Below are 10,208 nucleotides of genomic sequence, written 5' to 3'. Positions count from 1 at the left end.
TTGGAGAAGACTCTTGAGAGTCCCTTGGACTGCAAGGAGATCCAACCAGTCCATTCTGAAGATCAGCCCTGGCATTTCTTTGGAAGGAATGATGCTAAAGCTGAAACTCCATCCAGTACTTTGGCCACCTCATGCGAAGGGTTGACTCATTGGAAAAGACTCTGATGCTGGGAGGGATTGGGGGCAGGAGGAGAAGGGGACGACAGAGGATGAGATGGCTGGATGGCATCACCGACTTGATGGACATGAGTCTGAGTGAACTCCGGGAGTTGGTGATGGACAGGGAGGCCTGGCGTGCTGTGGTTCATGGGGTCGCAAAGAGTCAGACACAACTGACCGACTGAACTGAACTGAACTGAACCCAAGATGGTAAACCTCAGTAAATGCAGGTTAAAACCATAAGATACTATTTCACATGAATTGAATTGATAAAAAAAATTATCTTTGTCAGTACTGAGAGCTAGCAAGAATATGGAGTAAAAAAGAAGTCTCATTCAGAACGAGTGGGAGTATAGGTTAGTTCAACCACTTTGGAAAACAACATGACATCCTCTAATGAAGCTGATGAATCACATCCCTCACCAGGTACATACACTGGAGAAACGAGGTGTGGACGAGTAGTCGTCCCCAGAATGTTCACAGAGCCCCGTTTACAGTAGCAAAACCTCTTGGACCACCCAAATATTTGTAACAGAAGACTTCATAAACTGGAAATATTCCACAACGAAATAGTGCACAGCTGTGAAAATTAGTGAACTTCAGTCATGCACATCAACGTAAGAGTGGTTCACAAAAGAAACTACAATCCAAGCAGATCAGGAAGACTATACAGTTTTTGCTATACACACAAAACGTGATGAGGAGTACACTGAGACTGTGGAACACATTCCTATGTGGTGAAAGTAGAAAGACTAGCAAGGCCTAGCTCACAGGAAACTCAAAGAGAGTGGTTACATTTGGGGGGTGGAGGAAAGGGCACGCGATCAAGGAGGGGAACAGGAGCCTTTCAATGTTGGAAAATGCTCTCCTTCTAAAACCAGGTTCAGGTTACAGGTGATCATTAGCATCCTTTGTGCTTTTTAACATATACATGTTTGGAATCTGAACTAGTTCATAGTAAAAATGGTACCTGGCTTAGATAAAAAAAATAACAGTAAATGTACTTTTTGTCGACTTTTTTTTTTTCTTTTTTAAAGCAGAATAGTCCTATATAGTGCAAAGGTTCAATGGATTAAAGGAAGATACAAGTAAAACACGGTCCATGCCCTTCAAGATTCTGCAACCTAGCAGAATCAAAGAGCTTTTCTATTCGTTGTATAACGTGTCCTGACAGTCACAGCAGGCCTCCTCTCTACTAGCAGGAGGTAACTCATTGGATTAACTAGCATAAGGCTGTGAAGAGCTGGGCAAATGTACTGGAGGTGGCCTGCAGGATGGGGTGTATAAGGAAGGGACCTGATCAGCTGGGGAGCTGGATGACTAGACAGAAGGGTGGGGTTCCCAAACAGCAGGATATCTAAGATAGGCTTCACCTATTGCACAGCTTTGCTGTAAAGCTGCCCCGAATGTTAGGCACGCTATGGCAAACGAAAGGCAGACACCATCTCCTCATTTTGCCAGCTGAATGACTGCTTACCCTGTTCAGAAATACTTGGTGGCACAGAAGCATCTCTAAGGAGCATCAGTGCGCTTGCCTACCTGGAGGTGCTGGGCCTGCCCAGGGGCTCCTTCCACTCTCCTGGGTGCCTGCCTCCTTCTCATCCTGACCCTGATCCTAGGTCTGAGTTCGGGAAACTTACATACCGTTTTCCTGGTGTTAAATGTGACACTTCTGTGGAAGAATGCCTAGTGGACGTTTCCCTGAGAAGCCTCCTGCCAAGATGCCTCACTTGTTCCTCAGATCCTGATCTCTGCCAGCAGCCCCATGACAGGATCTCTGGAAAAGGCTGTTAGGGAAGGTGTTCGCTGAAAGGGCTCATGCAGTCCTTTCCACCCCAGTCCTCACATAAAATACTTGCCTTGGATGTTGTCCCTGAAGGACGGACGTATCCTGGGAGGAAGGCCATCCCTCCTGAGCTCTGGGAGACTTCAGCTCTTTTGTATACATCACTGTTTTAACCTAAGCTACAAACAATAGAAGTCTCCATGAGGAACAACCCAAAACACTAAGTTTTTGGCGGCACTTACCTTTGACACTCAGGGACTTGTAGCATCCACATACCTGGAGAGGGACAGTGGGCATATCTTCCCAGGACCACATCTCCAGGCTTGCCTCCTCTGATCCCCTCCACATGACCACTGAGGACGGTCGTTATAAAACATCAGTGGGATCAGTTCCCTTGTTTTCCATTATTAATCACTTTAGGATACTCACACCAGCTGCCCTGTCAAAAAAACAATCCTAAGTGGGCTTCCCAGGTGGCTCAGCTGGTAGAGAATCCGCCTGCAATGCAGGAGACCCTGGTTCAATTCCTGGGTAAAGAAGAGCCACTGGAGAAGGGAAAGACTACCCACTCCAGTATTCTTGGGCTTCCCTTGTGGCTCAGCTGGTAAAGAATCTGCCTGCAATGTGGGAGACCTGGGTTTGATCCCTGGGTTGGGAAGATCCCTTGAAGAAGGGAAAGGCTACCCACTCCAGTATTCTGGCCTGGAGAATTCCATGGACTGTATGGTCCATGGGGTGGCAGAGTTAGTCACGACTGAGCGACTTTCACTTCACAGGTGGCTCAGTGGTGAAGAACCTGCCTCCAATGCAGGAGACACAGGAGAGGTGGGTTTGATCCCTGTGTTGGGAAGATCTCCTGGAGAAGGGCATGACAACCCACTCCAGTATTCTTGCCTGGGAAAATCCCAGGGATAGAGGGTCTGCTGGGCTACAGTCCACGGGGCTGCAGAGTGAGACATGACTTAGTAACTGAGCATGCACACACACACAGTAGCTTAACAAAACAAGGCTTATTCTCTGCTGAAAGCCCAGGGTGAGTCAGGCAACCCTCTCCTACTCCTCCCGTCACCACTGGAATTCATCCTCTGGGCTGTTCTGTGGGGAAAGGAAGGAGGCGGGCTGGGCCCTCACCTGCCTTCTCCTCATTCTCACTCACAATCCGTTGGCCTAAAAGCCTAATCGCAGGACAAATGTTAGTGAGTTCTCACTCCCTACCTTATGAAATGTGTTGTAAACTTTTCTACCCAAGCAGAGTACCCCTCATGGGGCAAAGTGGACAGTTCACTCCCAGAGAGTCTGAGGGGAAAGCCCAAAAGGGCCCCCAACTAGTGGACACTGTCTTTAAAGTGTTGAAAATGTCATTCAGACTTGCACTCTGATCCTTGTTCCATCCATGTTTGTTCCCCAATGAGAGTCTCTTCTGACTGTTCGGGAAATACCACCTGACCCACTGACCTAAGAGAGGACTTTTCCACTGGGTATGGGATTCGGCACATGGGGCTGAGTCGTGGGCGGCCAACAGGACCCAGCAGATGCCACATCCAGGCTATTTCCCTTCTGTCTGGAGTCAAGAACTGTTTTAAGAATCCAAACTCAAAGAAGTATGCGGTTACAAACAGCAAGTTTTCTCTCTGCTCAGTGATCTAGTCCAAGATAATTACTGAGAGAGACCGAATTCACCAACGAGGTGGCAGTGTTACACTTTCAAGTTCTGTCTGGAAGACATTCCTATAGGTGGGTATTATTGCTAAGAGGTTAAATCTCCTCTGTCATGTGGCTGAATGACCTACTTACCATCTCTCATTATTGCAGGGAAATATTTGTTACAAGGGTTTCGGGGATAAAGATAGATGACCTTTCTAAATATCTCATGTAAATTAACTAAGAGAATTTAAAAATGACTGTTCAGAGCCAAAACCTTTTGTTGTTGTTCCCTACCTATAAAAAGGCGCATATAAGACACCATATGGCCTTTAGCCACAGGTGTCATCCTGTGTGAGAGGAGACACCGAGGGGCAGGTGAGGCAGGTGGCAAAATGGCAGGCGGCTCTAAGAGCAGGCGTCCACATTTCTCAACCCTCTCTACAAATCCGTCTGAAGTCCCACCCAGAGATAAGATCCACAACTGTCCTCATCCACACTTAAGCCAAGGTAGATATGTAAGCCTCCACAAGTTGGCATCAAACTGCCTCACGGACCAGTTTGGCTCTTGCAGTGAGACCCCAGAACTGGCCCACAAGCTGAGCCAGCTTGCTCGTCATTTCATTTACCTTTCAATCACACAGCCGTGGTAGGGCTTCCCTGCGAGCTCAGCTGGTAAACAATCTGCCTGCAATGCAGGTGACCCCGGTTCGATTCCTGGGTTGGGAAGATCCCCTGGAGAAGGGATAGGCTACCCAATCCAGTATTTTGGGGCTTTCCTGGTGGCTCAGATGGTAAAGAATCCACCTGCAATGTGGGAAACCTGGATTCGATTCGATCCCTGGGTTGGGAAGTTCCCCTGGAGGAGGGGGCATGGCAGCCCACTCCAGTTTTCTGGCCTGGAGAATCTCCATGGACAGAGGAGCCTGGCGGGCTACAGTCCACAGGGTTGCAGAGTCAGAAACAACTGAACACCGCACAGCATACACTCATACATCTTATGTGACTGAAACGTTCAGTTCCCAGTGAGTATACTGTTTTTTAAAAGTCATATGAACAGCAATAAACCCAACATCCTCAGTGGCTTTAACACCTGTGCTGTCCCCCAGTTACATTGTCTTCCATTTCCCACAAACAGAACCACTGTCCTCAGCCCCAGGCATCTAGCTCAGCAGGTCTAGGGGATGGAGAACGTGCATCTCCAGCAAGTTCCTAGGAAATGCTGAGCTGCTGGCCTGGGGACTATACTTTGAGAGCCACGCCCTAGAGCACATGCTCAGGAGCAGGTTACTGGGTTGTAAGGTATGTACTTGTTCAGATTTTATCAGGGAATGAAAAACTGTTTTCCAAAGCTGTACCAACCTGCACTCTTGCCAGCAATGGATAAGAGTGCCTGTTGCTGGATATCCTTGTCAACACCTGAGTATCATCTGATTTTAAAATCTGTGCCTATCTGGTAAGTGTGAAATAGTCTCTCAGTGTGACAAATCTTCTTCCAGTCTGTAGTTTGTCTCTCATTCTTTACGGTGTTTGTTGAGCAGAAGTCCTTAATATTAATGTACCCAAATTTATCAATCTTTTCCTTTATGGAAGAGATTTAAGAAGACCTCACTACCTGAAAAATTTAAAGCTACTTTCCCACATAGTAATCTAAACATTTCGTGTTTTCCTTTTACATAAGTTTTTAATCCACCAGAAATTTATTTTTTAGCATGGATGTATGGGTCAAATTTCATTTCTTTTCCCTCTTAAGATACAAGGCTAACCTCTTGTCCAAGCACTATTTATTGAATATCTTATTTCCCCACTGACCTGTCTTACTCTCTCTATCAGAACTTAAGTTTCCTTTTATGTCTGGGTCTCTTATCTGTTCTGTTGAACTACTCTGAGTCAACAGTGTTAATTATTGTAACATTATAATGTCTTATTATCTCATAATGCAAGATCTCCTGTTGTATAGTATACGTTTAAAAAGACATTGAATATTTAACCAGGATTTCAGTTGCTTATGGTTTTTTCAGAGTACCTAGGATGCTGTTTTCTTTATCTTCCTTAAACTTTAATTGCACTGATTTTGTCATGTGCAATAAGAATATCACTAGATATGTAACACAACATCTAGTAAAGAGGATTCAAATTTGAAAACCTGTTTCCTAAATCAGCTCCATTACTGTTCTGACAAGTTCTTTCCTTAGAGTCTACCCAACATAGTTTTTGTCATTTCTCTCCATCAGAACATGGTGGGGAGGAAAAAAGTTAAGGTGGACAGAGGGGGGATGGAGGAGTCACAGTTTCTATCTAACACAGATGTATTAAAAACTTGGCCTAGAAAACTAAAATGGCAAAATATTGCCAATGGGTGAATTTGGATAAAGGATGTTCTGGACTTCTTTGTACTATCCTTCCAACTCTCTAAGTTTCCAAACAAAAAGTTAAATAAAAACCTTCAGGAATAACTAAAGTCATAAACACAAGCACACTGGAATTACAGCCACACCGTCTTTTTTTTTTTTTTTTCACACCGTTTTCTAAAGGACTTTTTCCTTTTCATGACCCTCCTAAGGGAGCAGTGACCATGTCACATCCATGAACACTTCTCACCACAGCTGAAGGGACAACCCAAGGCTGGAGAGTGACCCACAAATTATGCCCAAATGGGGCTGGGGTGAAAAGGTAAACTGGACTGATTGGGTGTTTCTCTATAGAACTGGCAAAGTGAATGATCAAGCTAGTTATCAACAGAAACTGGTACTGAAAGGTGGTGATGTAAAGGGCAAAAAAGTTGCCATGCATTGATTCCCAGAGGGATCAAGGTGGGCAAGAAGAGGAGGCCAGCTGGGACTGGGACAGAAAGACCGTTACTCAGAGCCAAGTTGCCTTCATAGTCAAACACTAGGAGGAGAAGCTGCGAATTCCCACTGCCGAGTTTCTCTAGAGCTGACCCAAATCCCAAAACCCAGGTTCTGGACTCCATGGTCAGGCCTGTGGTGGCTCAATTTCATTCCATGGTCCTCACTGCTCTCTGGGGATCCTTTATTTCTTACCAGCAAAAGAACCCAACTGCATCCCACTAACCAATGCTTTTCCCCATGAAATTGAAAAATATATGATCCTTAATGATTTTGTAAATATAAGCCTGAAGTAATTTATACAGTTCGGCCATTAATGCTGTATTTTGTTTTAACCATATCACTAACCAACTAAAGATTTGAAAACCACTCTGTAAAGCCAGCTGGTCTTAAGTCAGCTTGGGCTGCTTTAACAAAATAACATAAACTGTATGGCCAATCAGCAAAAGAAATCGATCTTTCATGGTTCTGGAGGCTGGAAATCTGAGATCATGGTGCCAGCATGGCCAAGCTCTTATGAAGACCCTCTTTTGGGATGCCACCTGCTGACTTCCTGCTGTGTCCTCATGTGGCAGGAACAGTGAGCTTTCTGGAGTGTCTTCGTAAGAACACTAACCCCATTCATTAAGGTTCCACTTCATGACCTAATCACCTTCCAAAGGCCCCACCTCCTAATGCCATCACACTGTGGATTAGGATTTCAACACAGGAATTCTAAGGGAACACAAACATCCAGTCACCCTTTTATTTAAATCTCTCAGGTTTCCCTGGTGGTCCAGTGTCTAAGAAACTGCCCTGCAATGCAAGGGTTCAATCCCCGGTTTGGGAAGATCCAAAATGCCAAGAAGTGGCCAGTCCCGTGTGCCCAACTACTGAGCCTCACGCTGTAGAGCCTGCGAGCCCCAACTATTGACACCCATGAGCTCTAGAGCCCATGCTCAGCAACAAGAGAAGCCACTGCAATGAGAAGCCTACACACCATGAGTAGCCCCCACTAGCTGTAACTAGAGAAAGCCTACATGCAGCAATGAAGACCCAGCACAGCCGAAAGTAAATAAAAATCTTAAAATCTCTTCTCTAGCTTGCTTTCTTTCTAGGGCCAGTTTTTTCATATGAAACCTATATGAACACTGAGGGATAGGCTGATGCTGGGTGGTCAACTAGAGTCACCCACTAACCTTCTTGCTTCTAGGCATGACTCAAACCCATGTATCAGCCAAGTGACACATGCCACAGCCAGCATATGCTGCACCTGAGACATGTGCATGGCTGAACCTCTGGCCTTCCTGTGCATCTGGCCAGGCCTGTCAGCTCTCACAGTCTAGCCACGCTGCACCCTGCCCAGCTCCTCCCATCACTAAACCTGAGCGGCACGTGATGGTCACAGGTAGACCTAGAATCCTCCTCTTGCACAGAGGTAGGGGGAGGGCTAGGGGAACACCTGCACCCATGGGCCCAGGCGCACTTCCTCAGGGTGGGAGCACCTGAGTATCCTGACTCTCCCACAGGACTCACTGGGTGAACGCTTCCCATGACAACCCCGGGAGGTCCGTCTCAGACTCCTCCCAGCTGCAGCCCTGTGCCTAGAGGGCAGTAGGCTTTTCCCATAGGAGGCTGTGCACCAGCTTTGAGGGTGGTTTTCAACCAGGACACTGTTATGGAACCTCATAAACACAGCAAGGAAACATGTCCAGCTCTCCAATCAGATGGCAAGACCTGAAACTCTCAGGCTCTTTGGACAGGTTTATTTTTAGACTCTGCGGTTCAGCTGAGCCCATCCTGTTGGGACTGTGCTCGCCCGGCTCACACCCATTTCATGGAAGCTGCCTTCTGACACCAGAGCCAGTTAAGCTACATATGCCTTCCCAGGGCTGCCAGGAAGGAGCCTTTTAAACTTATTCAGAGCACTTTGGCTTCCCTGGTTTGACATCCCACTAAGGGGATCCAGCCTGTCACTTGAATGCTGAAGAAGAGGGGTTCACTGCTTGTACTCGTTTTGTACCCCCTCTAACCTTCATAATGAAGAATCTCAACTAAGGGTATTCCTAGGCTCCAGAACCAGCTGAACACGTTAGACCGGTGCAGAGAGGAGCCCCTGCCTCTTGGCCAGGGCAGCATCAGGTAGGCGGGAGGTCCAGCCAGCTCCTGAGGTGCAGGGGTCAGCCCCAGCCAAAGAGAAGACGGCCAGGCCTCTCCCCACGCTGCCCTCCCACCATGACGTTATCCCTCCAGTCCAGAATAGTTGAGAACGTTTGGGAAATTCACTCTCTAAAAATACTTCCTTTTTTCGTGTAGGCAAGATAACACAGGAGTGACAGTGGGTTACTAAGAATGCTGTTCCCTCCTTATGTAACACAGACAAAAATAAAGAGTGTTCTGGGCCAAAAATAGGGCTGAAAAAGAGGAATGGGAATAAATAGCACTGACAAGTCATTATTTACTCAAACTATCAAATGGCTGAAGAAGTTAAGAAAAGTTCTGATCCATGTCTCCATCGCTGATTAGACAGGTCTGACTGGCCCCCAGCAGCAGCCCAGGTCACCTTCCTGACAAGTGTTTGACACAAGAGAGTCCATGTGCAGTGAAGGCCACTCGCTCAGGCAAAGGAAAAGTCGCACGCTCCCACCCATCACCAGCCAGCGATGGGACGGGGGCTCCTGGACGCTGTGAGCACAGGGCATCCCTCAGGAGACAGCAGCCCATCCTGTGTCACCTGACAGGGTGCTGATCGCACTGGGGCGCACAGAGCAGTGCCCTTGCTGGGGGCTGCTGTGCGGGCAGGTGTCTGTGCCAGGCTGGATACAAGGCACAAACCCCTCTCCCAACCAAGCAACTGGGCCCTTGGGTCAGAGCAAGACATCCAGACCCACCCTGGCTCTCACTGCCTCCTTCCCGGGCTTCTCCAAGTCCTGCTGGTGTTGCTTGCTCAATCTCTCACTGCCTCACCACCATGGTCAAGGCCACCACCACGTCACACAGGGGTCACTGTGGTGATCACCAGTTTATGATGGGTCTGAGTCTAGGCTTGCACCTCTGTCACTCCACTGAAAAATTTCCAGAGCTTCTCTGCTCTCACTCAATCAGCTCCAAACTCCCCAGTGGGGCCTGTGAGGATCATGAACCAGCCGCCGCTTCCCTCTCCACTCTGGCCGCACAGGCACCAGGGATGGGGGCCTCCGCAGATGAGCCCGAGGCCTGGAATGGGGCACGACTCTCCCCAACTTGCGCACCCCAGCCATCTGCCTCGACAGTGTCTACTTGGCCTTTACACTTAAGTAACTTGTTCCATGGAGCCTGTGAGCCAAGGAAGGGGAAGGGAATCAAAAGAAAACCACCCACCTGACGAGCGGGTAGAGATTTCAGGGTCCCTCTTCTTGTTTTGTCATCTCTATGAACACTGGATGTGTCTCCACTTGTAGCCAACAGCTAAGCAGTCACTAGCATCCACAGCTAGGCCACTTAGTACCTAAGTACCCAGCCATGCTGGGTGCTTTTCAGACATCATCTTGTTGAATATTTGTAACAATCTGTTGGGTACTTTGTCTCCACTTAAGTGGAGGGGGAGGTTCAGCAGCAGCTCAGTGTCTGTGGCTGATGAGAAGGCAGAGGTTTGGAACCCAACATTCTGGAGCCAGGCCCCTGCCTTTGTCATCAGGTCCCAGGGCTCACCAGTAACTAGAGCAGTCCTCGTCCATCTGGATGGCTTTTGGGCAATGCTTTCATGGGTGAAATTGTGACCTCAGCCCCCTTTGAAAAAAAGATATGCTGATGTC

At 47.6% G+C, this 10,208-nt stretch overlaps 1 long non-coding RNA gene across 1 annotated transcript; it reads right to left on the bottom strand.

The window, feature by feature from the left end:
- Nucleotides 1-165: 165 nt before the first annotated feature.
- Nucleotides 166-2,384, bottom strand: LOC147378244 (uncharacterized). The gene is made up of 2 exons (XR_015145587.1): nt 2,222-2,384; nt 166-2,124 (listed from the first exon to the last, which is right to left on the bottom strand). It is a non-coding gene; the product is annotated as an uncharacterized LOC147378244 (long non-coding RNA).
- Between the last annotated feature and the right edge of the window lie 7,824 nt (nt 2,385-10,208).

Source organism: Bos grunniens, chromosome 2 (genome assembly GCF_055505025.1).
Source record: "Bos grunniens cultivar Pamir isolate PY7600 chromosome 2, Bosgru_T2T1.0, whole genome shotgun sequence".
In the NCBI taxonomy this organism is placed as follows: Eukaryota; Metazoa; Chordata; class Mammalia; order Artiodactyla; family Bovidae; genus Bos; species Bos grunniens.
This window is presented reverse-complemented; position numbering and strand designations above follow the sequence as displayed.